Source organism: Rana temporaria, chromosome 10, assembly GCF_905171775.1.
Source record: "Rana temporaria chromosome 10, aRanTem1.1, whole genome shotgun sequence".
NCBI classification, from domain to species: Eukaryota; Metazoa; Chordata; class Amphibia; order Anura; family Ranidae; genus Rana; species Rana temporaria.
In genome coordinates this window covers 903,416-931,404 of record NC_053498.1, presented here as the reverse complement: position 1 = coordinate 931,404, position 27,989 = coordinate 903,416, and the positions used below count along the sequence as shown (strand labels likewise).

At 50.2% G+C, this 27,989-nt stretch overlaps 1 protein-coding gene across 1 annotated transcript in view; it reads right to left on the bottom strand.

Annotated features, from left to right (window-relative positions):
* LOC120916179 (RAP1 GTPase activating protein) overlaps window positions 1-27,989 on the bottom strand; it is a 145,816-nt gene that overhangs the window by 110,037 nt on the left and 7,790 nt on the right. Inside the window, exon 2 of the mRNA XM_040327011.1 lies at window positions 21,941-21,976. The gene's annotated coding sequence lies outside the window, so the exon portion shown is untranslated. The remainder of the gene's footprint in view (window positions 1-21,940; window positions 21,977-27,989) is intronic.

Sequence of the window (27,989 nt, the reverse complement as noted above, 5' to 3'; positions counted from 1 at the left end):
ATGGGGACACCTTGAATGACCCCAGCCCACCCCCACTTCCTGTTGGAGGTGAGAGGAAATTTCTCTAACAAAAATTGTATTAAAAGGTCATAAAAAAGGTCCTCTTTTTCAGGCGAAAGGTTTGTAAAGGGGTTGTAAAGGTTCATGTTTTTTCACCTTATTGCATACGACACGTGTGGTTTGAACACCATTTTCATATGCGGGCGCTGCTCACGTATGCGTTCGCTTCTGCGCGTGAGCTCGTCGGGACGGAGCGCTTTAAAAAAAGAAATTTGGGTCACGTTTATTCCTATTACAAGGAATGTAAACATCCCTTGTAATATAAAAAAGCATGACAGGTCCTCTTAAATATGAGATCTGGGGGTCAAAAAGACGTCACATCTCATATTTGGACTAAAAAAAAAAAAAAATTGTCATTTAAAAACAAATGACAACAAAAAAAAATGGCCCTTTAACCACTTAAGGACCAGACCAATATGCTGCTAAATGACCCAATGGGTTTTTACAATTCGGCACTGCGTCGCTTTAACAGAGAATTGCGCGGTCGTTTGACCTGGCTCCCAAACAAAATTGGCGTCCTTTTTTCCCCACAAATAGAGATTTCTTTTGGTGGTATTTGATCACATCTGCGGTTTTTATTTTTTGCGCTATAAAACAAAAATAGAGCGACAATTTTGAAAAAAATTCAATATTTTTTACTTTTTGCTATAATAAATATCCCTAAAAACATATATAAAATGTTTTTTTTTCCTCAGTTTAGGCCGATACGTATTCTTCTACCTATTTTTGGTAAAAAAAAAAAAAACGCAATAAGCGTTTATCGATTGGTTTGCGCAAAATTTATAGCGTTTACAAAATAGGGGATAGTTTTATTATTTTTTTACTACTAATGGCGGCGATCAGCGATTTTTTTCGTGACTGCGACATTATGTTTACAACTGTAGGGGGGTGTGGCTGTAGGTCTGACGTCATCGATCAAGTCTCCCTATAAAAGGGATCACTCGATCGATGCAGCCGACACAGTGAAGCACGGGGAAGCCGTGTTTACATACGGCTCTCCCCGTTCTTCCGCTCTGGGGAGCAATTGCGAGGGGGTGGCTAGAAACGAATAGCCGCGCCCTCGTCCCGGATCGCTCCTAAAGCCACGGGAACCGCCGCATGTACCGGGGGGGGGGGGGGGGGGGTCCCGATCGGACCCCCAACCCACGTCTAGGCAGGCCAATGTGCCTGTCCGTGCCATTCTGCCGACGTAAACGTACATGCGGCGGTCCGGAAGTGGTAAAGAGGTTTGGGCGGAAGTGACGTTTTGACGTCGATTCCGCTCTGCTATGGTATGGAGACGGGTGGTGTGGGGCCCCATCTTCCCCTCACTTGTATCCATACCTAAACACAGGACCCGATCGTCTCCGCCGCTACCGACGGCTCCGGTAAGTGGTGGAGGGTGCGGGAGGAGGGGGCCCCTCTCCCGCCGCTGATAACGGGGACCTCGGGCCGAATCCGCCGCGGAGACCACCATTATTGTAAACAGGGCCGCCCACTGAAAAGATGGATACCTCCGTTGTGGCAGAAGCTGCTACCGTTACCGAGATATCCGTCTTTAAAGGGCCGACGTATACCGTATATACAGTGGGCGGTCGTGAAGTGGTTAATATGTATTTGTACCATTTCATTATTATTATTATTATTATACAGGATTTATATGTCGCCAACAGTTTACGCAGCGCTTTACAATATTAAAAAAGGGAGACAATACAGTTATAATACAATAAAATACAAGAGGATTAGGAGGGCACTGCTCAGAAGAGCTTACACTCTAATAGGGTTTTTGCTTAAACCTCTTTTCAGTAAAAATTATTAATTTTACTATTATGATTTGTAGTAGTTTCTTTTTTTTTTTTTTTTACACTTTTAGTATATTCTAAGTAGTTGATTTTTTCCTGCGTGTATCTGATTAATATTTGGTTCCTCAAATTCCTAAAAAAAACACCTTCCATTTTCCTTCGGCCATGGACTTCAATGAATTTTGCCAAAATTTTACCCAAATTTTCCCATACATTTTAGGGACATTAAACCTCAAGGTTTTACATCCCTAATGCCCCTTTCACACTGAGGGGTTTTTCAGGCGGTACAGCGCTAAATATAGCGCCTAAATACTGCCTGAAAAAACTCCTGCCCAGCCTTCTCAATGCGAAAGCCCGAGGGTTTTCACACTGGGGCGATGAAAGGAAACAAATCTCCTGCAAGCAGCATCTTTGGAGCCGTATGTATACCGCTCCTTCCCATTAAAAACAATGGGAAACCGCGGTAATACCGCCCGCAAAGCGCCTCTCGGGCGGTATTAACCCTTTATCGACTGCTAGCGGGGGTTAATATCGCACCGCTAGCGGCCTAATCCCGCGGCAATTCCGACGGTATATCGTCGCTATTTTTAGCGGAGCTATACCGCCACCGCGCCTCCCGCCCCATTGTAAAAGGGGCCTAAATCTCAAAAACAAAACATGCACCTTTCATTTTTCCTTCGGCCACGGACTTCAATGCATTTTGCCCAAATTTTACCCAAATTTTCACATACATTTCAGGGAAATTAAACCTCAAGTTTTCACATTCCTAAATCTCAAAAACAAAAACATACACCTTCCATTTTTCCATTGGCCATGGACTGCAATGAATTTTGCCTAAATTTTACCCAAATTTTCCCATTTTTACATACATTTCAGGGACATTAAACCTCAAGTTTTCACATTCCTAAATCTCAAAAACAAAACATACACTTTCCATTTTTCCATCGACTTCAATGCATTTTGCCAAAATTTTACCCAAATTTTCACATACATTTCAGGGAAATTAAAGTTAGCACATACTTAAATCCAGGGCATTTTTCCTCAGAGTAAAAGGTGCAGGAACTTTTCTCCGCCCCCTACCCACCTCCGAGCATCGTTTCTTGGTTCCACCCCCCTACCCACCTCCCATACTGCCCTTTTAGAGAATACAGAAGCAAGTATTTTGTGCTGATCAGTAATTTGTATGGAATGTGTTAACAATAACAGAAAAAGCGGTACAAGACCAAGCCCCAGCAACATTAGGTCCCCACCAGCAACAATAGACACCCCCTGCAAAAATAGATCCCCTCCATCTAGAATAGATCCCCCAGCATCAACAGACCATGCAGCACACTCCAGCACTCCTTTACCATTACATACAGTCAGTGCTGGAGGTGCCGGTGTCCTGCCAAAAAATGTCCCCGGGTGGGTAATGTCCTCCTTGTGCTGCACAGGGCGCAGCGCTTGCGCAGTACGAACCACAACGGAGCCGCCAAAAACATGAGAGGTTTAATTTCCCTGAAACGTAAGGGCAAATTTTGGTAAAATTTTGGTAAAAATAATTGGAGTCAGGAAAAATGTAAGGTGTATTTTTTTGTTTTTGAGATTTAGGCAGGGCTTTTTTTTTTTAGCAGGAACGTGGGGGAACACAGTTCCCGGTGTTCTGGTCCCCCCGGCGGATAATGACCCCTCTGTACTGTGCAGCGCTTGCGCAGTACGAACCACAACGGAGCCACCGAAAATAGCCGAAGATGTAGAGCTGCGAGTCGGCTGTACACAGCGCCTGCACAATGACGACGAGGGGCGAGTGTGTGTATTACTGGTATGTCGTGTTAGGGGCCGGACAAGGGGCAGGTGCATTACTGTTATACCGTGTATGGGGCGGATGGCTACAAAAAGAGGCCAAATTTTAAATTGATGGGCAGAGCTGATAACTTGGGGGTGGTTTTACCGATAAACTACACGTCTTTGTAGCCATCCGCCTCTTACACGATATAACAGTAATACACCCGCCCCTTATATGGCAGAACAGTAATACACCCGCCCCCTTGCACGGCAGAACAGTAATACACCCGCCCCTTACACAACATAACAGTAATACACCCGCCCCTCGTCGTCATTGCACAGGCGCCGTGTACAGCCGACTCACAGCTCTACATCTTCGGCTATTTTCGGCGGCTCCATTGTGGTTCGTTCTGCGCAAGCGCTGCGCAGTACAGAGGGGTCATTATCCACCGGGGGGGACCAGAACACCGGAACTGTGTTCCCCCACGTTCCTGCTGAAAAAAAGCCCTGCCTAAATCTCAAAAACAAAAAAAATACACCTTCCATTTTTCCCGACTCCAATTCTTTTTACCAAAATTATACCCAAATTTGCACATACGTTTCAGGGAAATTAAACCTCTCAAGTTTGCACATCCCTAAATCTCATACGGAATAGAGGACATCTCTGCTTCGTCCATCTCTATATGTGCAACTTACACAAGGAAGAATAAAAAAGGAGCTGCCGCGCAGCATGGCCCTTGAGGTATATTATCTGCACTCCCCTCCCCCTATCTCCATGCAGGTGTTATAAACAAAGGCTATGATTGGGCATGGATTGGAAAAGGGAAAGGAGAGGTGGGGGGAGGGTTCAAGCAGCTCAGAAGAGGTAAATGAAAAATCTCAGCAGACCTTGGTCAGGCCTGGCATCTCATAAAACCTCCAATAACAGGAACATGCAGACCCCGGGTGCTCATTCTTATCTAGGTTTTCTTTTTCCCCATGAGACGAAGAAGCCTGCTAGATGCTCAGCGAGGATCATGCAACTTCATTGGCTTCAGCCAAGTCAGACGTGTTTCCCGAAGAGCGTCAGACGCTACATGAAAAAATAAATAAAAAAACAACATAGATTTTTATTCTCCTTTCCTAGGCCTGAATGCTGCTTGAATTCTCAGCACACATCTCCTGTGGTGGACAATGGCCATTCTCATGTATTCTATTCGTAATGTCACACAACGGCAATCCTTTCCCCTTACAGTGTGAAAACCACGAGCTCCATTCTGTACAAGCGATGGCTGCCGGGAGATACACGGCTACCTTTCCTTCCCGCATTTCCTCCATTTTTCACTGAGATTGGTTCCAATTGTTCCAGGGATATGAAGTCTTGGTATTCATGGAAATATTCTTCACAGTAAAGAGTACATCACCATCTTGTGGTCTTCCATATTCCAGCTACCACAACATGGTCTTCCATGACCCAACTTCCATAAAGTGGTCTTCCATGACCCAACTTCCATAAAGTGGTCTTCCATGACCCAACTTCCATAAAGTGGTCTTCCATGACCCAACTTCCATAAAGTGGTCTTCCATGACCCAACTTCCATAAAGTGGTCTTCCATGACCCAACTTCCCTAAAGTGGTCTTCCATGACCCAACTTCCCTAAAGTGGTCTTCCATGACCCAACTTCCCTAAAGTGGTCTTCCATGACCCAACTTCCCTAAAGTGGTCTTCCATGACCCAACTTCCATAAAGTGGTCTTCCATGACCCAACTTCCCTAAAGTGGTCTTCCATGACCCAACTTCCATAAAGTGGTCTTCCATGACCCAACTTCCCTAAAGTGGTCTTCCATGACCCAACTTCCCTAAAGTGGTCTTCCATGACCCAACTTCCCTAAAGTGGTCTTCCATGACCCAACTTCCCTAAAGTGGTCTTCCATGACCCAACTTCCCTAAAGTGGTCTTCAATGTCCCCGCTACTATAAAGTATTCTTCTGCGCCCCCACTTCCATAAAGCGGTCTTCCGCGCCCCCACTTCTATAAAGTGGTTCTGCATGCTCCTAGTTCCATAAAGTGGTCTTCCATGGCCCCACTTCCATTAAATGGTCTCCCCCCCCACTTCCATTAAGTGAACTTCCACGGCCCCACTTCCATTAAGTGGACTTCCACGCCCCCTTCCAAAAAGTGACCTTCCACGCCCCCACTTCCATTAAGTGGACTTCCACACCCCCTTCCAAAAAGTGATCTTCCACGCCCCCTTCCAAAAAGTGATCTTCCACGCCCCCTTCCAAAAAGTGACCTTCCACGCCCCCCCCTTCCATTAAGTGGACTTCCATGCCCCCCCCTTCCATTAAGTGGACTTCCACGCCCCTGCTCCATTAAGTGGACTTCCATGCCCCCTTCCAAAAAGTGATCTTCCACGCCCCCGCTTCCATTAAGTGGACTTTCACGCCCCCCTTCCATTAAGTGAACCTCTGTGCCCCAAATAACACAGATTCTTGCCTGTAGTTGAAAACAGCGTCTGTATAATGGTGGCCCATTCCTTCATTATGACCAATCCCAGGTGGGACCTATGCGAGACACTGATTGGACGGTGTGGTCAGCCTGTAATTGTAAGTCTAAAAAGGCAATAAAAAAAACAGATGCCCAGGATGAATCTACGACGGACCGAACGCCATAATGGAATATTTATTGCCTGACTTATAGGAGGATTGGTGCCCCAATACACAGCAATACAACCGTTCCACGTGACCCCCCACACCAGGGGGGCATCTCCATCAGTTTGTTTGCGGTGGACGGGAACCGTCAGTCCTGGCAGGAAATCCAACCAATGGCTGTGCTGGAGGATCATATCTGAGGAACCGACCATTTTATACACAACGATTGACCAATGATGACTGATTAGGATTCTAGCTGGGCGGGGGGCACACACTCTACGATTACGCTGCACCACCTAGTGGTCATTGTGAGAATTTACCCCCCCCCCCAGAACCTCCAACACTGATATGAATCACAGGTGGGTCCAAAATCAGTGAGCCGGCTCTTCAGGAGACGCCACAACTGCGCTATGGACAAAAAGTCCACCCGATACCCAACGTAACCGCAATCCCCCCCCCCCCCCCAGAGGCGTCCTACGATAAGTCACATGACCGGTCCCGTTTCCCCGCCTCTCCGTATCATACAATCCATGGCCGTTGTGAGATCTCCGAGGACTCCATTCATTCAGACAGGGAGGGGCAGCTGCGGTCACAGTGCAGGATGCGGTCTCTTCCCCGTAATGATTAACACATAAAACTTTATATGGAGAGTGATAAAAGTATTGATCAGAGATAAAGCCGATTAGCTGTAATTGGGGGAGAGAGAAGAAAATAATAGTTCACAGCAGGAAAGTGCGAGTTCTGCCACAGGGAGGGCCACAGACTGCTGGAGACTGCTAGAGACTGCTGCCATGCTACATGAGACTGCTGCCATGTCCCCACTAACCACTGATAATGACTAGTGACACTGGGGGCCCCACTAACCACTGATGATGAATAGTGACACTGGGGGCCCCACTAACCACTGATGATGAATAGTGACACTGGGGGCCCCACTAACCACTGATGATGAATAGTGACACTGGGGGCCCCACTAACCACTGATGATGAATAGTGACACTGGGGGCCCCACTAACCAATGATGATGAATAGTGACACTGGGGGCCCCACTAACCACTGATGATGAATAGTGACACTGGGGGCCCCACTAACCACTGATGATGAATAGTGACACTGGGGGCCCCACTAACCACTGATGATGAATAGTGACACTGGGGGCCCCACTAACCACTGATAATGAATAGTGACACTGGGGGGTCCCACTGACCGCTGATAATGACTAGTGACACTGGGGGGTCCCACTAACCACTGATAATGAATAGTGACACTGGGGGGTCCCACTGACCGCTGATAATGACTAGTGACACTGGGGGGTCCCACTGACCGCTGATAATGACTAGTGACACTGGGGGCCCCACTAACCACTGATGATGAATAGTGACACTGGGGGCCCCACTAACCACTGATGATGAATAGTGACACTGGGGGCCCCACTAACCACTGATGATGAATAGTGACACTGGGGGCCCCACTAACCACTGATGATGAATAGTGACACTGGGGGCCCCACTAACCACTGATGATGAATAGTGACACTGGGGGCCCCCACTAACCACTGATAATGAATAGTGACACTGGGGGGTCCCACTGACCGCTGATAATGACTAGTGACACTGGGGGGTCCCACTGACCGCTGATAATGACTAGTGACACTGGGGGGCCCCACTAACCACTGATGACTAGTGACACTGGGGGGCCCCACTAACCACTGATAATGACTAGTGACACTGGGGGCCCCACTAACCACTGATAATGACTAGTGACACTGGGGGGCCCCCACTAACCACTGATGATGACTAGTGACACTGGGGGCCCCACTAACCACTGATAATGACTAGTGACACTGGGGGGCCCCACTAACCACTGATGATGACTAGTGACACTTGGGGGCCCCCACTAACCACTGATGATGACTAGTGACACTGGGGGCCCCACTAACCACTGATGATGACTAGTGACACTGGGGGCCCCACTAACCACTGATGATGACTAGTGACACTGGGGGCCCCACTAACCACTGATAATGACTAGTGACACTGGGGGGCCCCCACTAACCACTGATGATGACTAGTGACAATGGGGGCCCCACTAACCACTGATAATGACTAGTGACACTGGGGGGCCCCACTAACCACTGATAATGACTAGTGACACTGGGGGCCCCACTAACCACTGATAATGACTAGTGACACTGGGGGGCCCCCACTAACCACTGATGATGACTAGTGACACTGGGGGGCCCCCACTAACCACTGATGATGACTAGTGACACTGGGGGCCCCACTAACCACTGATGATGACTAGTGACAATGGGGGCCCCACTAACCACTGATGATGACTAGTGACAATGGGGGCCCCCACTACCAATGACTCGCTAACCCGTGGCTCAGCCCAGATCTTCTCTGGAGCGTCTCATAGACATTGTTGGGTCGGAGTTCTGCTCCAGATTCCAGGATGAAGGACTTGGTGGTGCTCCGGGGGAGGGGAGGGGGGATGGGGGGGTTCAGGATAAAAAGAAGGGTCATTCATGGGCCTGAACAAAGCGCCTCTGTGACACGGGCGATGGTGTCACCATCTCCCCTCCCCCCTCCATCTAGGCACTTGTGATGTTCTATTAAATATGGAGATGTGTGATTCCCGGGACATTTCATGGATCTCATATGATTCCCGGGACATTTCATGGATCTCATGTGATTCCCGGGACATTTCATGGATCTCATGTGATTCCCGGGACATTTCATGGATCTCATGTGTGATTCCCGGGACATTTCTTGGATCTCATGTGTGATTCCCGGGACATTTCATGGATCTCATGTACGATTCCCGGGACATTTCATGGATCTCATGTGCGATTCCCGGGACATTTCATGGATCTCATGTACGATTCCCGGGACATTTCATGGATCTCATGTGCGATTCCCGGGACATTTCATGGATCTCATGTGCGATTCCCGGGACATTTCATGGATCTCATGTACGATTCCCGGGACATTTCATGGATCTCATGTGTGATTCCCGGGACATTTCATGGATCTCATGTGCGATTCCCGGGACATTTCATGGATCTCATGTGATTCCCGGGACATTTCATGGATCTCATGTACGATTCCCGGGACATTTCATGGATCTCATGTGCGATTCCCGGGACATTTCATGGATCTCATGTACGATTCCCGGGACATTTCATGGATCTCATGTGCGATTCCCGGGACATTTCATGGATCTCATGTGTGATTCCCGGGACATTTCATGGATCTCATGTGCGATTCCCGGGACATTTCATGGATCTCATGTGCGATTCCCGGGACATTTCATGGATCTCATGTGCGATTCCCGGGACATTTCATGGATCTCATGTGCGATTCCCGGGACATTTCATGGATCTCATGTGTGATTCCCGGGACATTTCATGGATCTCATGTGATTCCCGGGACATTTCATGGATCTCATGTGATTCCCGGGACATTTCATGGATCTCATGTGTGATTCCCGGGACATTTCTTGGATCTCATGTGTGATTCCCGGGACATTTCATGGATCTCATGTACGATTCCCGGGACATTTCATGGATCTCATGTGCGATTCCCGGGACATTTCATGGATCTCATGTACGATTCCCGGGACATTTCATGGATCTCATGTGCGATTCCCGGGACATTTCATGGATCTCATGTACGATTCCCGGGACATTTCATGGATCTCATGTGCGATTCCCGGGACATTTCATGGATCTCATGTGTGATTCCCGGGACATTTCATGGATCTCATGTGCGATTCCCGGGACATTTCATGGATCTCATGTGCGATTCCCGGGACATTTCATGGATCTCATGTGTGATTCCCGGGACATTTCATGGATCTCATGTGCGATTCCCGGGACATTTCATGGATCTCATGTGCGATTCCCGGGACATTTCATGGATCTCATGTGCGATTCCCGGGACATTTCATGGATCTCATGTGTGAGCCGCTACACATGTGCAAGGCTGAAGGGGGAGGAGCCGCTACACCTGTGCAAGGCTGAAGGGGGAGGAGCCGGTACACCTGTGCAAGGCTGAAGGGGGAGGAGCCGGTACACCTGTGCAAGGCTGAAGGGGGAGGAGCCGGTACACCTGTGCAAGGCTGAAGGGGGAGGAGCCGGTACACCTGTGCAAGGCTGAAGGGGGAGGAACCGGTACAAGGCTGAAGGCGGAGGAGCCGCTACACCTGTGCACGGCTGAAGGGGGAGGAGCCGGTACACCTGTGCACGGCTGAAGGGGGAGGAGCCGGTACACCTGTGCACGGCTGAAGGGGGAGGAGCCGGTACACCTGTGCAAGGCTGAAGGGGGAGGAGCCGGGTACACCTGTGCAAGGCTGAAGGGGGAGGAGCCGGGTACACCTGTGCAAGGCTGAAGGGGGAGGAGCCGGGTACACCTGTGCAAGGCTGAAGGGGGAGGGGATGGTACACCTGTGCAAGGCTGAAGGGGGAGGAACCGGTACACCTGTGCAAGGCTGAAGGCGGAAGAGCTGGTACACCTGTGCAAGGCTGAAGGGGGAGGAGCAGGTACACCTGTGCAAGGCTGAAAGGGGAGGAGCCGGTACACCTGTGCAGGGCTGAAGGGGGAGGGGATGGTACACCTGGGCAAGGCTAAAGGGGGGCCAGGTGTGAAGATACGAATTGTCTGAAGCAGGAAGTTCAGGCTGCACTTGGTGGACAATCCCGGGAAGTCACGGCACCAATTCTGCCCAATTATAATGAGACGCGGCCCTTAGCGGAAGCCATGCGGTGCGGGCGACAGATGAGCGAGAGATGACAGAACTCCCATCTATAATGAAGAGAAGATCGGAGTGCGTCACATAAGTGAGGAGGCAGGTGAGGGCGCCTTCTATAGAAGCTCCGCAGAACGTCTGGAAGTCTATAATAACTCTCTGCGTTGCCATGGTGATCATAACTTCTGTACAATTAGAAGAAGCGGGTGTCGGTTGTGTCGTGTATGGGAGTCACTAATTAAATAATAAATCACCCCGACTTCCAGGAAATGTGACGGAGCCTTAAAGGTGTATCACCCACCAATAGAAGTCTCATTGTCCGGGGGGAGGGGGGGGGTCTAGTGCCACGAGTTCAGTGTGTGTGTGGGGGGGGATAACGGATTTATGACCATGGCAGTCATTGTTTTAGCCATCCTCTTTAAAGAGGACTTGTCAGTAAGAGTACAACAAGTGGTTAAATTCCGGCATTACACGCAGAAGTTTTATCCCTTTGATCTGAGAAGGAAGCGTTACATTGTTTCTAGTTCTCTACCAGCAGAGACAATGGCCCAGATTCAGTAAGCAATTGCGCCTGCGTAACCATAGGTTACGCAGCGCAATTGCTTACTTGCTCCGGCGTTACGAATGCTCCTGATTCAGGAACATCGTAACGCCGACTGCAGGCTAAAATCTGTGTGGCATAAGGCTCTTATGCCACGCTGATTTTAGGCTGCATTCTTGCGTTGACCGCTAGGTGGCACTCCCATTGTGATCAGCGTATAGTATGCAAATTGCATACTAACACCGATTCACAAAGTTGCGCGGGCCCTGCGTACGCAAGGTACGGAGTTTCCATACGGCGTCTTTAGCGTAAGGCTGCCCCTTCTAATAGTAGGGGCAGCCAATGCTAAAGTATACCCGCCCTTCCCGCGTCGCTCAAATTTTACGTCGTTTGCGTAAGTGATTCGTGAATGGCGCTGGACGCCATTCACGTTCACTTTCAAGCAAATGACGTCCTTGCGACGTCATTTGCCGCAATGCACGTCAGGAAAGTTTCCCGACGGAGCATGCGCTCTACGCTCGGCGAGGGAGCGCGCCTAATTTAAATGATTCCCGCCCCCAATTTTGCCGACGCGCCCTCGCAATTTATGGAGCTACTGCTCCGTGAATCGAGGGCAGCGGCGCAAATTTGCGGGGGCGCAGGGCAAAATCTTTGCCCTGTGCCTCCGCAAAAAAAGAGCAAATCTCTTTGAATCTGGGCCAATGTTGTTAAAAACTTGGCAGAGTGCCCGAGTGAGCAGAGAAGTCTCTACATTTGTTACATTAAAGAATCTGGGAAACTCTGCAATAAAGATCGCCGGGGGGGGCTGTACCGAGATGGCGATTTTTTAACGATTAATTGTGCGGCTCTTTGCTGCACCCGGAAGACATTTATTTTTTGGGGATATGATATCTGGATAACTCTTCAGTCCTGTAGATCAATGTTTCTCAACTCCAGTTCTCAAGTACTCCCAACAGGTCATGTTTTCAGACTTTCCATTATTTTGCTCAGGTGATTTCACCAGTTTCACTGCCTTAGTAATTACCACAGCCGTTTCATCTAGAGGGAAATCCTTAAAACATGACCTGTTGGGAGTACTTGAGGACTGGAGCTGAGAAACATTGCAGTTGATGACGGATCTTCTCTCTGGATATTATTCGGGATGTGATGTGTGGAGAATTCTCCGGTCCTGTAGATGATGGATCTTCTCTCTGGATATTATTCGGGATGTGATGTGTGGAGAATTCTCCAGTCCTGTAGATGATGGATCTTCTCTCTGGATATTATTCGGGATGTGATGTGTGGAGAATTCGCCGGTCTTGTAGATGATGGATCTTCTCTCTGGATATTATTCGGGATGTGATGTGTGGAGAATTCTCCGGTCCTGTAGATGATGGATCCTCTCTCTGGATATTATTCGGGATGTGATGTGTGGAGAATTCCCCATCCTGTAGATGATGGATCTTCTCTCTGGATATTATTCGGGATGTGATGTGTGGAGAATTCTCCGGTCCTGTAGATGATGGATCCTCTCTCTGGATATTATTCGGGATGTGATGTGTAGAGAATTCTGCAGTCCTGTAGATGATGGATCCTCTCTCTGGATATTATTCGGGATGTTATGTGTGGAGAATTCTCCGGTCCTGTAGATGATGGATCCTCTCTCTGGATATTATTCGGGATGTGATGTGTGGAGAATTCTCCGGTCCTGTAGATGATGGATCTTCTCTCTGGATATTATTCGGGATGTGATGTGTGGAGAATTCTCTGGTCCTGTAGATGATGGATCTTCTCTCTGGATATTATTCGGGATGTTATGTGTGGAGAATTCTCCGGTCCTGTAGATGATGGATCTTCTCTCTGGATATTATTCGGGATGTTATGTGTGGAGAATTCTCCGGTCCTGTAGATGATGGATCCTCTCTCTGGATATTATTCAGGATGTGATGTGTGGAGAATTCTCCGGTCCTGTAGATGATGGATCTTCTCTCTGGATATTATTCGGGATGTGATGTGTGGAGAATTCTCTGGTCCTGTAGATGATGGATCTTCTCTGGATATTATTCAGGATGTGATGTGTGGAGAATTCTCCAGTCCTGTAGATGATGGATCTTCTCTCTGGATATTATTCGGGATGTGATGTGTGGAGAATTCTCCGGTCCTGTAGATGATGGATCTTCTCTCTGGATATTATTCGGGATGTGATGTGTGGAGAATTCTCTGGTCCTGTAGATGATGGATCTTCTCTGGATATTATTCAGGATGTGATGTGTGGAGAATTCTCCAGTCCTGTAGATGATGGATCTTCTCTCTGGATATTATTCGGGATGTGATGTGTGGAGAATTCTCCGGTCCTGTAGATGATGGATCTTCTCTCTGGATATTATTCGGGATGTGATGTGTGGAGAATTCTCTGGTCCTGTAGATGATGGATCTTCTCTCTGGATATTATTCGGGATGTTATGTGTGGAGAATTCTCCGGTCCTGTAGATGATGGATCTTCTCTCTGGATATTATTCGGGATGTGATGTGTGGAGAATTCTCCAGTCCTGTAGATGATGGATCTTCTCTCTGGATATTATTCGGGATGTGATGTGTGGAGAATTCGCCGGTCTTGTAGATGATGGATCTTCTCTCTGGATATTATTCGGGATGTGATGTGTGGAGAATTCTCCGGTCCTGTAGATGATGGATCCTCTCTCTGGATATTATTCGGGATGTGATGTGTGGAGAATTCCCCATCCTGTAGATGATGGATCTTCTCTCTGGATATTATTCGGGATGTGATGTGTGGAGAATTCTCCGGTCCTGTAGATGATGGATCCTCTCTCTGGATATTATTCGGGATGTGATGTGTAGAGAATTCTGCAGTCCTGTAGATGATGGATCCTCTCTCTGGATATTATTCGGGATGTTATGTGTGGAGAATTCTCCGGTCCTGTAGATGATGGATCCTCTCTCTGGATATTATTCGGGATGTGATGTGTGGAGAATTCTCCGGTCCTGTAGATGATGGATCTTCTCTCTGGATATTATTCGGGATGTGATGTGTGGAGAATTCTCTGGTCCTGTAGATGATGGATCTTCTCTCTGGATATTATTCGGGATGTTATGTGTGGAGAATTCTCCGGTCCTGTAGATGATGGATCTTCTCTCTGGATATTATTCGGGATGTTATGTGTGGAGAATTCTCCAGTCCTGTAGATGATGGATCCTCTCTCTGGATATTATTCAGGATGTGATGTGTGGAGAATTCTCCGGTCCTGTAGATGATGGATCTTCTCTCTGGATATTATTCGGGATGTGATGTGTGGAGAATTCTCTGGTCCTGTAGATGATGGATCTTCTCTGGATATTATTCAGGATGTGATGTGTGGAGAATTCTCCAGTCCTGTAGATGATGGATCTTCTCTCTGGATATTATTCGGGATGTGATGTGTGGAGAATTCTCCGGTCCTGTAGATGATGGATCTTCTCTCTGGATATTATTCGGGATGTGATGTGTTGAGAATTCTCTGGTCCTGTAGATGATGGATCTTCTCTGGATATTATTCAGGATGTGATGTGTGGAGAATTCTCCAGTCCTGTAGATGATGGATCTTCTCTCTGGATATTATTCGGGATGTGATGTGTGGAGAATTCTCCGGTCCTGTAGATGATGGATCTTCTCTCTGGATATTATTCGGGATGTGATGTGTGGAGAATTCTCTGGTCCTGTAGATGATGGATCTTCTCTCTGGATATTATTCGGGATGTTATGTGTGGAGAATTCTCCGGTCCTGTAGATGATGGATCTTCTCTCTGGATATTATTCGGGATGTGATGTGTGGAGAATTCTCCGGTCCTGTAGATGATGGATCTTCTCTCTGGATATTATTCGGGATGTGATGTGTGGAGAATTCTCCGGTCCTGTAGATGATGGATCCTCTCTCTGGATATTATTCGGGATGTGATGTGTGGAGAATTCCCCATCCTGTAGATGATGGATCTTCTCTCTGGATATTATTCGGGATGTGATGTGTGGAGAATTCTCCGGTCCTGTAGATGATGGATCCTCTCTCTGGATATTTTTCAGGATGTGATGTGTAGAGAATTCTGCAGTCCTGTAGATGATGGATCCTCTCTCTGGATATTATTCGGGATGTTATGTGTGGAGAATTCTCCGGTCCTGTAGATGATGGATCCTCTCTCTGGATATTATTCGGGATGTGATGTGTGGAGAATTCTCCGGTCCTGTAGATGATGGATCTTCTCTCTGGATATTATTCGGGATGTGATGTGTGGAGAATTCTCTGGTCCTGTAGATGATGGATCCTCTCTCTGGATATTATTCGGGATGTGATGTGTGGAGAATTCTCTGGTCCTGTAGATGATGGATCCTCTCTCTGGATATTATTCGGGATGTGATGTGTGGAGAATTCTCCGGTCCTGTAGATGATGGATCTTCTCTCTGGATATTATTCGGGATGTGATGTGTGGAGAATTCTCCGGTCCTGTAGATGATGGATCTTCTCTCTGGATATTATTCGGGATGTGATGTGTGGAGAATTCTCCGGTCCTGTAGATGATGGATCTTCTCTCTGGATATTATTCGGGATGTGATGTGTGGAGAATTCTCCGGTCCTGTAGATGATGGATCCTCTCTCTGGATATTATTCGGGATGTGATGTGTGGAGAATTCTCCAGTCCTGTAGATGATGGATCTTCTCTCTGGATATTATTCGGGATGTGATGTGTGGAGAATTCTCTGGTCCTGTAGATGATGGATCTTCTCTCTGGATATTATTCGGGATGTTATGTGTGGAGAATTCTCTGGTCCTGTAGATGATGGATCTTCTCTCTGGATATTATTCGGGATGTGATGTGTGGAGAATTCTCCGGTCCTGTAGATGATGGATCTTCTCTCTGGATATTATTCGGGATGTGATGTGTGGAGAATTCTCCGGTCCTGTAGATGATGGATCTTCTCTCTGGATATTATTCGGGATGTGATGTGTGGAGAATTCTCCAGTCCTGTAGATGATGGATCTTCTCTCTGGATATTATTCGGGATGTGATGTGTGGAGAATTCTCTGGTCCTGTAGATGATGGATCTTCTCTCTGGATATTATTCGGGATGTGATGTGTGGAGAATTCTCTGGTCCTGTAGATGATGGATCTTCTCTCTGGATATTATTCGGGATGTTATGTGTGGAGAATTCTCTGGTCCTGTAGATGATGGATCTTCTCTCTGGATATTATTCAGGATGTGATGTGTGGAGAATTCTCTGGTCCTGTAGATGATGGATCTGTTCTCTGGATAATTCCTCAGTCGGGGACGCCCATTGTTCTATTATCCGATGAACACACAGCGAGACGCACATCAGCTCCCAATCCATCGGAAAGCCAATAATCTTCTGACCAATCTTCTGTCACCGTATTTAGTGCAGCTTATAAAAATCCTGAATGTTTTCTCCATACTGAACACGTCTCGTACATAGATTGATGCGCGCTCCCTGCGGAAGATTACACGTGTCCCAGCGATGTGCGGGGGAATTACACGCTAGAAGGATTTATATGGCCATAAATCCAGAATCTGCAGAATGATATTCACCTGCGCTGGACAACCTCCACTTCATCTTCCGGGAAATGAAGGCATCTAATACACGCCAATCGTCCCATACTCCCCTCACACACGCCAATCGTCCCGTACTCCCCTCACACACGCCAATCGTCCCGTACTCCCCTCACACACGCCAATCGTCCCGTACTCCCCTCACACACGCCAATCGTCCCGTACTCCCCTCACACACGCCAATCGTCCCGTACTCCCCTCACACACGCCAATCGTCCCGTACTCCCCTCACACACGCCAATCGACACGTACTCCCCTCACACACGCCAATCGACACGTACTCCCCTCACACACGCCAATCGTCCCGTACTCCCCTCACACACGCCAATCGTCCCGTACTCCCCTCACACACGCCAATCTTCCCGTACTCCCCTCACACACGCCAATCGTCCCGTACTCCCCTCACACACGCGCAGTGTCCCGCACTCCCCTCACACACGCGCAGTGTCCCGCACTCCCCTCACACACGCGCAGTGTCCCGCACTCCCCTCACACACGCGCAGTGTCCCGCACTCCCCTCACACACGCGCAGTGTCCCGCACTCCCCTCACACACGCGCAGTGTCCCGCACTCCCCTCACACACGCGCAGTGTCCCGCACTCCCCTCACACACGCGCAGTGTCCCGCACTCCCCTCACACACGCCCAGTGTCCCGCACTCCCCTCACACACGTCCAGTGTCCCGCACTCCCCTCACACACGTCCAGTGTCCCGCACTCCCCTCACACACGTCCAGTGTCCCGCACTCCCCTCACACACGCCAATCGTCCCGTACTCCCCTCACACACGTCCAGTGTCCCGTACTCCCCTCACACACGTCCAGTGTCCCGTACTCCCCTCACACAAGTCCAGTGTCCCGTACTCCCCTCACACACAAGAGGTGTCCCGTACTCCCCTCACACACAAGAGGTGTCCCGTACTCCCCTCACACACGCCAATCGTCCCGTACTCCCCTCATACACGCCAATCGTCCCGTACTCCCCTCACACACGTCCAGTGTCCCGTACTCCCCTCACACACGTCCAGTGTCCCGTACTCCCCTCACACACGTCCAGTGTCCCGTACTCCCCTCACACACGTCCAGTGTCCCGTACTCCCCTCACACACGTCCAGTGTCCCGTACTCCCCTCACACACGTCCAGTGTCCCGTACTCCCCTCACACACGTCCAGTGTCCCGTACTCCCCTCACACACGTCCAGTGTCCCGTACTCCCCTCACACACGTCCAGTGTCCCGTACTCCCCTCACACACGGCAATCGCCCCGTACTCCCCTCACACATGCCAATCGTCCCGTACTCCCCTCACACTAGTCCAGTGTCCCGTACTCCCCTCATACACGCCAATCGTCCCGTACTCCCCTCACACACGTCCAGTGTCCCGTACTCCCCTCACACACGCCAATCGTCCCGTACTCCCCTCACACACGCCAATCGTCCCGTACTCCCCTCATACACGCCAATCGTCCCGTACTCCCCTCACACACGAGAGGTGTCCCGTACTCCCCTCACACACGCCAATCGTCCCGCACTCCCCTCACACACGTCCAGTGTCCCGCACTCCCCTCACACACGTCAAGTGTCCCGCACTCCCCTCACACACGCTCAGTGTCCCGTACTCCCCTCACACACGCCAATCGTCCCGTACTCCCCTCATACGCCCCCCCCAAACATCCAATCTGCTCACAGCCGCACGGTAGAAGGCGATTCTGAGTCCATACAGGCGAACACTGAATGTATTATCCGTTAGTGATGTCTTATAATGGGAATCTCCCCCCCCCCCCCCGACATCGCCTGACCTCCGCACACACCGTCCACATAAAGATTCTATTGTACCCCGACACAAAGACCGAACCGCCGCAGACCCTGCCAACGCCGCCAGCTGTTAAAGGGCCTTATCATCAGATATAAACGCAGCAACATGCCGACAGATCGGAGGCAATTTTCAGGGGGCGGAGTTAGACTAATAATTGGCGAAGTAGGCGGGATGAGGACCATACTGAGTATAGAAATTAGCTCTATGAAGGGGGCAGAGTTAGACTAATAATTGGCGTAGTGGGCGGGGTTAGGAGAGCTTTGAGGGGGATAGAAATGAGCTCTATGAAGGGGGCGGAGTTAGACTAATAATTGGCGTAGTGGGCGGGGTTAGGAGAGCTTTGAGGGGGACAGAAATTAGCTCTTTCTATAAAGGGGAGGCCGAGGGGGAATAAATAAGGCGCAACCTCCAGGCAGTCTTGCTGGGGCCCTTCTCATATGCCGGTCTCAGATCTGGTTGGGCACAGTTGCTCGGGTTCCTGATGTATCTCCCGCCCCTCGTCCCCCCACCCCCCCTTATTCCTGTATAATGCGAGGACAGCGGAGATCCCTGAACTAATCCTTCCGCTTCCTCATTACATCCCGAGGTTTACTCCACAAAGCTCGCGTATCTGAGCCAACAGGTGACCAGATGGCCGCGTCCCCCGTATTTGGCCTGCTGTGACCCCCCCCCACAGCGGCTCGCATGCAGCGCCTGGAAATATCGCAGCCTGTGCAATGCGATTCTCCAGCAATTCTGAAATCTTGTTACAATTCGGATTCCACCTGGCAGGGGAGGCGGAGGCTGCGAATCAGACCAGAAAATACAAAGCAACGCATTTTCTGCCGGCGGGGACAGAAGACACAACAATGGCGCTCTACCAGTGCGGAGATCACGCTGCGTCGCCAATTCAATCTGCAGCTGTATGGCCGAGCGATCGGCTGATCCGCTAGCGGGAAGAATGAAGCACCCTGGGAATTACTCGAATACTTACTATTCTTATACAGGATTTATAGAGCGCCAGCAGTTTGCACAGCGTTGTACAATATAAAAAGTAGACAATCCAATCCAATACAAGAGGGTCAGGGGGGCCCTGATCCTGGGAGCTTACAATCTAAAAATCTCTGCAGGAAATGTCACCGAGCAGGGCTGGTGCAAGGATTTTTGAAACCCTAGGCAAAATCTCATTTTGGCTCCACCCCCTGACCCCACCCCCTTTTCCCTGACCATGTAAACCCCACCTTTTTAATGAAGCGCCCATCAATGCAGCCTCACCAGCGCCCATCAATGCAGCCTCACCAGCGCCCATCAATGCAGCCTCACCAGCGCCCATCATTGCATCTCTGTCCACTAACTGGTAATACGTGATCCTGGGATGGGGGTGGGACGTACTCTGAACAACTCAACTGTACAAAGTTTTCTCGCTATGCTGTATAACCAAAGTGTCCCCCCCCCCTCCCCATTCCCCACATATTAGCAGTGCAGCTATCGAAAAGATCTCTGAGAAGCTCAAAGTAACATCTGCCAATTGCCCCACCCCTGAGCTTCCGCTAGATACGAAATCCTGCATTTGCACTTCAGCTAGAAAGCAAATCCCACCCCTGCGCTTCCGCTAGAAAGCAAATCCCACCCCTGCGCTTCCGCTAGAAAGCAAATCCCACCCCTGCGCTTATCCTAGAAAGCAAATCCCACCCCTGCGCTTCCCCTAGAAAGCAAATCCCACCCCTGCGCTTCCCCTAGAAAGCAAATCCCACCCCTGCGCTTCCGCTAGAAAGCAAATCCCACCCCTAGACAAGAAATCCTGCATTTGCACTTCAGCTAGAAAGCAAATCCCACCCCTGCGCTTCCGCTAGAAAGCAAATCCCACCCCTAGACAAGAAATCCTGCATTTGCACTTCAGCTAGAAAGCAAATGCCACCCCTGCGCTTCCGCTACAAAGCAAATGCCACCCCTGCGCTTCCGCTACAAAGCAAATGCCACCCCTGCGCTTCCGCTACAAAGCAAATCCCACCCCTGCGCTTCCGCTAGAAAGCAAATCCCACCCCTAGACAAGAAATCCTGCATTTGCACTTCAGCTAGAAAGCAAATCCCACCCCTGCGCTTCCGCTAGAAAGCAAATCCCACCCCTAGACAAGAAATCCTGCATTTGCACTTCAGCTAGAAAGCAAATGCCACCCCTGCGCTTCCGCTACAAAGCAAATGCCACCCCTGCGCTTCCGCTACAAAGCAAATGCCACCCCTGCGCTTCCGCTACAAAGCAAATGCCACCCCTGCGCTTCCGCTACAAAGCAAATGCCACCCCTGCGCTTCCGCTACAAAGCAAATGCCACCCCTGCGCTTCCGCTACAAAGCAAATCCCACCCCTGCGCTTCCGCTACAAAGCAAATCCCACCCCTGCGCTTCTACATTGACAGGAGAAAGCAGTGGTACTTTCATCTTTGCTCCTCTTGGCTCTAGCAATGTCTCTGACCCATCATTGTGACCCCACACAACCCCCCATAGTGACCCCCAAGCCACAGGCCGAAGAAGCTGCCCGGGGCCCCTACCATCTTTCCTGCTTACACTTGTCTAATGAACACAGAAAATAAAATACTTTTCAAATCCGGCTCTCAGCAATCAAACATTAATGAGGTAAATTCAGCTACCCAACCCCGAGTACCCCAGGGAAGGGGCCGATTATACCGACACAGTTCAACATAGGATTACCCACAGAGTACAAGACACACACCTCACCCCCCCCCCCCCCCCCCATATACTGCAATCACCCCAACATGAGATTCTGCACAGTGCAGCTCACTGCAGCCTCAGAAGAGCAGCAATGGTTTATGGTAGAGAGGAATGGCAGGTGAGAGATAACGGAACCGATACAGCAGAGTATGAGATCCTTCTTCTGCCGGCTCTACATTCTCTTCACTCCACCTAAAATCCATATTTCCAGCCTGACGGAACATTCCGGGTCAGAGAGCAGCACGTGGGGCGGAAATAATGACAAGTCAATCGGGGGGGAAATCGAAAGATGGCGTCACTTACCGAAGGCGTCTGTGGGAGACAACCGTCTGATCCACCCTGCGAAGAAAAAAAAAAACATGGAGGTCAGCGAAGGCGACATCATCCGATATAAAATGTATTCCATTTCAATGACTGCCGGGGGGGAGGAGACTCTGACTTTTCTCTGACCCTCCTGATCAGCTCAATTGTCCCGGGTCAGCGACAGCCAGGCGAGTAGCATTTTCAGAGGTAGGTGAGGAATGATTCGCCTTCTGCAAAAATAACTTTACAAAGTGGAAAACTTTTCTAATGTGGGCAAAAAAAGTATCAGTTGGGGTTCCCCTTTAAGACAGTCTCTTGTTATAGAGTTACAAATGACAACTCCGCCCACAACGGACAACTGAGCTAACAGTCATAAGGGCCTCCCATCATCCCTCTAAGGAGCCAATCAGAGAAAGGACCCTCAGGGTGACCAAAGGACTGTGTTTGGTTTGGTGGGATTTGATTGGATAACATGTATCCAATAGAGAGGAGTGACCGGATACAATATATCCAATAGAGGGGAGTGGCCAGATACAATGTATCTAATAGAGGGGAGTGGCCGGATACAATGTATCCAATAGAGGGGAGTGGCCAGATACAATATATCTAATAGAGGGGAGTGACCGGATACAATGTATCTCATAGAGGGGTGTGATTGGATACAATGTATCTCATAGAGGGGAGTGGCCTGATACAATGTATCTCATAGAGGGGTGTGATTGGATACAATGTATCTCATAGAGGGGTGTGATTGGATACAATGTATCTCATAGAGGGGTGTGATTGGATACAATGTATCTCATAGAGGGGTGTGATTGGATACAATGCATCTCATAGAGGGGAGTGGCCGGATACAATGTATCTAATAGAGATCAGGATGATACAACAGCTGGCCATAGGAAAAAATAATAATAGTGCAAAAAACACCCTGAATATCAGAACATAGGTGACCCCAATATAGCCCACATAACCCCTATGTACCAGCTGGAGGGGACAGGAATGAGTGTGACACACATGGGGCTGAGGGGACAGGAATGAGTGTGACACACATGGGGCTGAGGGGACAGGAATGAGTGTGACACACATGGAGCTGAGGGGACAGGAATGAGTGTGACACACATGGAGCTGAGGGGACAGGAATGAGTGTGACACACATGGAGCTGAGGGGACAGGAATGAGTGTGACACACATGTATGAGGGGACAGGAATGAGTGTGACACACATGGGGTTGAGGGGACAGGAATGGGTGTGACACACATGGAGCTGAGGGGACAGGAATGAGTGTGACACACATGGAGCTGAGGGGACAGGAATGAGTGTGACACACATGGGCCCGAGGGGACAGGAATGAGTGTGACACACATGGAGCTGAGGGGACAGGAATGAGTGTGACACACAAGTATGAGGGGACAGGAATGAGTTTGACACACATGGAGCTGAGGGGACAGGAATGAGTGTGACACACATGGAGCTGAGGGGACAGTAATAAGTGACACACGTGGAGCTGAGGGGACAGGAATGAGTGTGACACACATGGAGCTGAGGGGACAGGAATGAGTGTGACACACATGGAGCTGAGGGGACAGGAATGAATGTGACACACATGGAGCTGAGGGGACAGGAATGAGTGTGACACACATGGAGCTGAGGGGAGAGTAATGAGTGTGACACACATGGAGCTGAGGGGACAGGAATGAGTGTGACACACATGGGCCCGAGGGGACAGGAATGAGTGTGACACACATGGGCCCGAGGGGACAGGAATGAGTGTGACACACATGGAGCTGAGGGGACAGGAATGAGTGTGACACACATGGAGCTGAGGGGAGAGTAATGAGTGTGACACACATGGAGCTGAGGGGACAGGAATGAGTGTGACACACATGGGGCTGAGGGGACAGGAATGAGTGTGACACACATGGAGCTGAGGGGACAGGAATGGGTGTGACACACATGGAGCTGAGGGGACAGGAATGAGTGTGACACACATGGGGCTGAGGGGACAGGAATGAGTGTGACACACATGGAGCTGAGGGGACAGGAATGAGTGTGACACACATGGAGCCGAGGGGACAGGAATGAGTGTGACACACATGGAGCTGAGGGGACAGTAATAAGTGACACACATGGAGCTGAGGGGACAGGAATGAGTGTGAAACACATGGAGCTGAGGGGACAGTAATAAGTGACACACATGGAGCTGAGGAGACAGGAATGAGTGTGACACACATGGAGATGAGAGGACAGTAATAAGTGACACACATGGAGCTGAGGGGACAGTAATAAGTGTGACTCCTCCTCAGCTCCCACAATGGACAGTAGTATGGTCGATCGTCACCCCCCATGTTCCGATCCCCGGAGTCCCCCGGCAGCTCGGCTCCCGTCATTCCAGATGCGGCTGGATTTGCATAATGAGATGCGTTTCCAGGCAACTAATGCGGTTGGGTCTTATTTTTACCTCCATTATGATATTTGATGTAATAAAGTCCAGTATGAATAGACGGAGATTGACCTGAGCACCGAGAGAGATCACTGCAACCGTGACCAGGATATAGAGGAATATAGAGAGGTGACTTGGTCCCCTCACACAGACAGAAGATCGGATACATTGGAGACGTCGGGACGCACAGCATTAGAATTCCGCTCCCTTTCCTGGACGATTGGCGGAGAACAGAGAAGATTGGTTCTCATTCATCACTCCGACCACCAACCGGCCAGAACCATAGAGGAGATCTCTGCGGATGGAAGGGTCAGAATACGATTGTGACTTCTCAGTACGGAGGATGGAGGGGGGCGGAGTCCAGAATTATGGGAAAAGCTCCACCAATCGAAAAGAGCCCTGGACTACAGAAGAGTTCAGACATGAGGGGAGAACCCTGGAGTATGGAAGAGCTCAGACATGGGGGGAGAACCCTGGAGTATGGAAGAGCTCAGACATGTGGGGAGAACCCTGGAGTATGGAAGAGCTCAGACATGGGGGGAGAACCCTGGAGTACGGAAGAGTTCAGACATGTGGGGAGAACCCTGGAGTATGGAAGAGCTCACACATGGGGGGAGAACCCTGGAGTATGGAAGAGCTCAGACATGTGGGGAGAACCCTGGAGTATGGAAGAGCTCAGACATGTGGGGAGAACCCTGGAGTATGGAAGAGCTCAGACATGTGGGGAGAACCCTGGAGTATGGAAGAGCTCAGACATGTGGGGAGAACCCTGGAGTATGGAAGAGCTCACACATGGGGGGAGAACCCTGGAGTATGGAAGAGCTCAGACATGGGGGGAGAACCCTGGAGTATGGAAGAGCTCAGACATGTGGGGAGAACCCTGGAGTATGGAAGAGCTCAGACATGAGGGGAGAACCCTGGAGTATGGAAGAGCTCAGACATGAGGGGAGAACCCTGGAGTATGGAAGAGCTCAGACATGAGGGGAGAACCCTGGAGTATGGAAGAGCTCAGACATGAGGGGAGAACCCTGGAGTATGGAAGAGCTGACATGTGGGGAGAACCCTGGAGTATGGAAGAGCTCAGACATGGGGGGAGAACCCTGGAGTACGGAAGAGCTCAGACATGAGGGGAGAACCCTGGAGTATGGAAGAGCTCACACATGGGGGGAGAACCCTGGAGTATGGAAGAGCTCAGACATGAGGGGAGAACCCTGGAGTATGGAAGAGCTCAGACATGGGGGGAGAACCCTGGAGTATGGAAGAGCTCAGACATGGGGGGAGAACCCTGGAGTATGGAAGAGCTGACATGTGGGGAGAACCCTGGAGTATGGAAGAGCTCAGACATGTGGGGAGAAGCCTGGAGTATGGAAGAGCTGACATGTGGGGAGAAGCCTGGAGTATGGAAGAGCTCAGACATGGGGGGAGAACCCTGGAGTATGGAAGAGCTCAGACATGTGGGGAGAACCCTGGAGTACGGAAGAGCTCAGACATGAGGGGAGAACCCTGGAGTATGGAAGAGCTCAGACATGAGGGGAGAACCCTGGAGTATGGAAGAACCCTGGAGTATGGAAGAGTTCCGGCATACAGGAAAAGCCCTGGAATATGGAAGAGTTGCGGCATACAGGAAAAGCCCTGGGATATGGAAGAGTTCCGGCATAAAGGAAAAGCCCTGGGATATGGAAGAGTTCCGGCATAAAGGAAAATCCCTGGGATATGGAAGAGTTCCGGCATACAGGAAAATCCCTGGGATATGGAAGAGTTCCGGCATACAGGAAAAGCCTTGGAATATGGAAGAGTTCCTGCATACAGGAAAAGCCCTGGAATATGGAAGAGTTCCGGCATACAGGAAAGCCCTGGGATATGGAAGAGTTCCTGCATACAGGAAAAGCCCTGGAATATGGAAGAGTTCCGCCATACAGGAAAAGCCCTGGAATATGGGAGAGTTCCGGCATAAAAGGAAAATCCCTGGGATATGGAAGAGTTCCGGCATACAGGAAAAGCCCTGGAATATGGAAGAGTTCCGGCATACAGGAAAAGCCCTGGAATATGGAAGAGTTCCGGCATACAGGTAAAGCCCTGTAATATGGAAGAGTTACGGCATACAGGAAAGCCCTGGATAACGGGTTCCAGAATAGGAAAAGGTCTGGAATACAGAAAAAGATCATCAGCATAATTAATTATTATAGGTGAACCTAAACTAAGGCCAATTACCGGCCAGTGGTAGACTATTGGGAAGAGTTCTGGTTGGGAAGAGCTCCGGTTGGGAAGAGCTCCGGTTCGGGAAGAGCTCCGGTTCGGGAAGAGCTCCGGTTCGGGAAGAGCTCCGGTTAGCGAAGAACTCCGGTCGGGAAGAGCTCCGGTTCGGGAAGAGCTCCGGAAGATGGGAAATGACTCCAGAATATGATTGGAGCTCATTGTCAGGCCTCTACCCCAGTGACTGCTATGATGGGAATTATATTGGCATCCCACCATTCGGAATAAGCTGTAGGCTCTGTAGTAATCTATGGACATTTCCCCGACAGCCAACCGGCTCCATTGTGAAGTGGTGAGACGGTTCATCAACTTTCAGGAGAGAAATCTCCGGATTGGTGGGATGGAGGAAAGCCCGGTACACCTCGTTCCCCTCGTCCCGCCCCAATTCAGACTCATTAGGGGGTCTCCAGAACTTCTAAACAAACGGCCAGTTTATTGTCCTTATCATTTTAGGGGGGACAAGACTGGCCAGTGGGGGGGGAGGGAATGGTGCCCCACCGTTGGTGTCAGTGGGGCAGAATAGTTCCTAGTATGGGTGGGAGGAATAGTGCAGCAAGGGCCAGATAAAGGCAGGCAAAGGGCCACATCTGGCCCCCCCGTCTGCAGTTTGGACTGATATTGAGTGTAAGTTTGATTAGCACGTCCTTCCTATGGGAACGATCGCAGCCACACCGATCACCCAACCCGGAAAAACTTTGCATGTGCCAACCACTACTGGTGAAGGTCAAAAGCACCGGGAATCAGGCTGCCTATCCCCCCCCCCGCTTACACGGTATAAATCTGGGCCACCTCCCCAACTCCCCATCTCCCAATCTGGGCCACCTCCCCAACTCCCCATCTGGGCCACCTCCCCATCTCCCAATCTGGGCCACCTCCCCATCTCCCAATCTGGGCCACCTCCCCATCTCCCAATCTGGGCCACCTCCCCATCTCCCAATCTGGGCCACCTCCCCATCCCCCAATCTGGGCCACCTCCCCATCCCCCAATCTGGGCCACCTCCCCATCCCCCAATCTGGGCCACCTCCCCATCTGGGCCACCTCCCAATCTGGGCCACCTCCCCATCTCCCAATCGGGGCCACCTCCCCATCCCCCAATCTGGGCCACCTCCCCATCCCCCAATCTGGGCCACCTCCCCATCCCCCAATCTGGGCCACCTCCCCATCCCCCAATCTGGGCCACCTCCCCATCCCCCAATCTGGGCCACCTCCCCATCTCCCAATCTGGGCCACCTCCCCATCTCCCAATCTGGGCCACCTCCCCATCTCCCAATCTGGGCCACCTCCCCATCTCCCAATCTGGGCCACCTCCCCATCTCCCAATCTGGGCCACCTCCCCATCTCCCAATCTGGGCCAC